Source organism: Propithecus coquereli, unplaced genomic scaffold (assembly GCF_000956105.1).
Source record: "Propithecus coquereli isolate 6110/MARCELLA unplaced genomic scaffold, Pcoq_1.0 Scaffold319, whole genome shotgun sequence".
In the NCBI taxonomy this organism is placed as follows: Eukaryota; Metazoa; Chordata; class Mammalia; order Primates; family Indriidae; genus Propithecus; species Propithecus coquereli.
The window spans coordinates 1,421,208-1,425,181 of NW_012148830.1; positions in this window are offsets into that span (position 1 = coordinate 1,421,208).

Sequence of the window (3,974 nt, forward strand, 5' to 3'; positions counted from 1 at the left end):
GCTTTAATTCAAGAATCAGTACAATTAATGCCACATATAAGAACTTTAAAAATTCTTCCCATAAAAATTCTTCCAAACGAATCTAAGAAAAAATTGTTATAAAACTGACACTATCTAATTCAGATAAATATAAGTCACAGTACTTGTTGGAAAACAAACAAAATATATTAGTTTTAAATCTTTTACAACTAGACCAAAATGTGGATAGGAGTCTAAGAAATCAGAAGGGATAAACATTGGAACTTGAACGTGTATCAAAAATAGAATGTTTGAACACTGACAAAGAGGCCATGAATTTCAGAAGACAGAGCAAAACAGTATATTAAAAACATATTGCAAAGAGCAATAAATAGGAAAGTGGGAGATATTTAGAGAAAATAGTAAGAAAGAGGTTCAAAGGACCAAGCATCCAGCATCCAGGGAGACTATAGAACTATGGAATTAAGAATTAAGGAAAGGACAAAGAGTATTAAGGCAGGAGCAGCAAAGTTAGTGATGGCCTCCTTTTACGGTCACACTGGTATTCCTGTGAATTGCCTCATGCTGTAGCAGTCGAATATAGACTGAGGAATACATATCCATATGTTGGAATACTAATTCATTTATAAACTTTCTGAATAACTTTGGAAATTGACTTAACCTTTTTGGGTTTAATATCTCTTGTTGTAAAATGAGAATAATATTAGTACCCATATTAGCAAGGTTTTTTGAGGAGTAAATATGATAATTCACAAAGTAAATGTAGCAAAAAGCTTTACACATAGATTATATATTATCTCATATGCTCACAATTTTTAAAGATTTAATTGAATGTCTTACTTTGGGTCCTCAGACAAAGTGATACCAAATGGGATTAGATGTGTAAGAAATTTGTTAGAGGAAATACATGTGGGAAAAAAGGGGAGAAGAGGAAGCAGGAGCAGGCAGTGAGTGCCTTGAACTGAGGATGCAGATTTGATGCCTGTCAAAGAGGGAAGAAAAGTGAAGAAAGGAAGAAAGGGAGGGAGGGAGGCAAGGGGAGGAAGAAGATTTGGGTAGAAACAGTCTACAGCACACTTGTGATAAACACTTGGCCAAGCCAAAGAAATGTCTTCCAGCAAAAGTTGCCCATTTGCAAAGTGCTGTCTCAGGCCAGAGTAGCTGATCCTAATGCTCGTGCTGTGCTCACACACTGGCTGGGAGCAGCCCAAAGAAACCTTAGCTTTTGCTAATAGCATTGTTGCTTTGGTTTGGCAGCTGAAGGCTGTCAGTCAACGGTGCTTCTTACAAAAGTTTCTGTTGAATATAAATGTTGGAGCACATGTCCGTGGCTTCTATAGTTCATCTCTAGTACTGTGTAGATCCATGTATGTTCAGAGAGCAGCTTCTCTATAGTTCCCATGGGACTCTTTTCTTCAGGGGAAACTTAGAAACGTGTGGAAAATGTATGAATCACAGCACCAGTTGTTGCAATTATTCCTGATGCTACAACTACTAACTGTCATTTCCCTCCACCATTATCTATTCCAAATTATTTTCAGCATCAGCTATCACCTTGGCATAATCTTGATGACAACAAACATTCATTCCTGAGTTAGCTGAACCCTTAATACACTTTTCAGGAGGTTCCCAATCTCCATTCATAGTTACAATGGGCAAGGAAATAGCAAGAGAGGCCCAAGTGGATCCTCTTGGATCTAAACATACCCCTGTCTATCGGAATCATATAAATACCTCCTCCTGTGATCAGGGTCAAGTACTTTTAAGATGATAGTGACTCTTAATCTTGCCTGATGATCCCTGGATGTAAATTATCCAAAATTCTTTGGTGGCTGCCATAGCATATAGCACAATGGCAACTTCGTTTTATCCTCTGATAAGAATGTTCCCCTTCTGGGGACCAGCATCTCTAAATTTACAGACAAAACCAGGTATATAATATGTGGAGTCTAACAAATGCAAAATAAAAATGTGGATCTTCTTGTTCAAGAAAAATGTATCACTAAACATACTAATATATAAAGCTTTTTTTTTCTTCCATGTTCTCTCTCAACTTGCTACAACAATTTGTTTTGTGTAATTTTCTATTTAATGTGTTCTTTGTTAAGGAGAAATAAAATTTAAATTATTAGTATGAATTTTACCATCTATACTTATTTAATGCAATGCCAGTTTCAAACAAAATAAGCACATTTAACTTGTATACAAAATCATTACAATTATACAATTTCTATTTTTGTAGCTTAAATATGTATATGCATTTTTTTTCACCGAAAGTGTAGAAACACTGGACAAAACCAATTTGATTGTTTTCATTTCATTTCTTCATACACACACATTCTATAAAACTCTCTCTTTTTTTGCATGTGAATAAAGAAGAAGTAATAGGAAAAGGAGCAATGACTTGCCCTATATTTTCTTTTCCTTCCACGTCATAATTTTAAGTGTAGAGGTTTGACTAATACAGGAAAATAACACGCATAAGAAAGGATATAATAGGGTTCCTTAAGGAAGGGACAAACACATGGCTTTTCTGCTCACAAGCATGCTTCATTGTCCCATAGGACTTTATTACAAACCATAAGTTCAACTATATAATTAAGAATTTCAAGATGGTGGCAGCAGAGAGTTACATCAAAGGTAGGCTCTTTTGCAAATGCAGTTTTGCACACCCATGATATCAACCCTACCTAAAGAGCTGCAGGCTGTCCCAGTCTGCTTCTATTCACTTTTTTGCCCAACACTTTTGTCCTTGACAATAGTTCCACCATTAAATGTCTTAAACATACGTTGCTATCTTAGTGTTTACTTCTCAGAAAACCTGCATTGACACAGACAGGACTGGGTGAGATCCAAAAAAAGAGGCAGTGATATAGGATTTAGAGACTGTCTCACTGATTGCCTCGAAGGTAAGGAGGATCCAATGAAGTGAGATCTACCCAGCACATATCCAAGGCCACCATACTGGGACTCAGGAAAGATAAGCCAGCTACATAAGATTATACAACCTGATGATAACTGAAAGGCTACAAACATTTTTAAGACATATATAATGCTGATATTCACCTCATTTTTGTATATGAATGTACAATACAAATTAGTATATGTAAGAAAGTAAGCAGTGAGAGTAAAAATGTTAAATGTAGCATTTAAGATATATTTTATTTAGAAATGATAATTTACAAAGAATCCCTTCACTATTTTACATTCAAAGAAATTCAAGTTAGGAAATTATCATATTATCCAAAGCTTAAAATTTCTACTCAGGAAGCATCCTGCTGAAGATTCATTTTCTATTTGTGGGTAAATGTTGCTTTCTAGTTTGCTGGTAGTTACAATCAGTTACTCTCAATGCTTGGGTATTTGCTCTATTTCTACATTAGTCTTTCCACCTTACTCTTGGAAGGAGATGAGTTTTCCTGACACAAAATTTGGCTCAAGATCCAGAGAGTTCCTGAAATAGCCCTAATAAGTGTGGACAAAGTTGCTGATAGTCATATCCTCCTGTTAGGGACTGTTAAGTCTACTGAAAGACATGATGAGATATACCGAAAGATAAAATAACAGTATGTAGGATTGGTGAATGTGTATTGAGTAATAACTCTTCCACTATTCAACCCAGGGTAAGCTGATTTAAAAGTCATACTAAATATACCTCTGAGATTATTTTGTAAAGCACAAGAGTCACTTGCTGTGGGCAGATACTCTTGAGTACCGCTTTTATAAATTTTGCTAGCTACTGCCATGACATATTTTTGTGAATATAACAAATAGTTATTAGAAGCCCTGACACTAGTAATATGAGGCTAAGAAAATAAGTTAACTGCTCTTCCCTAAGTAAGCATAATTTTATCAGCTGCCTGGGGTTGCACCCTGTTGTTTGCATACCCAACAACCAAGTCCTTCAGTGTAGAAGATGAGTAAGAAAAGTTCTTACAATTCATGGACCTATTAATATAATCCACTTCTGGCCAATGAGATGCAACAGAAACTCT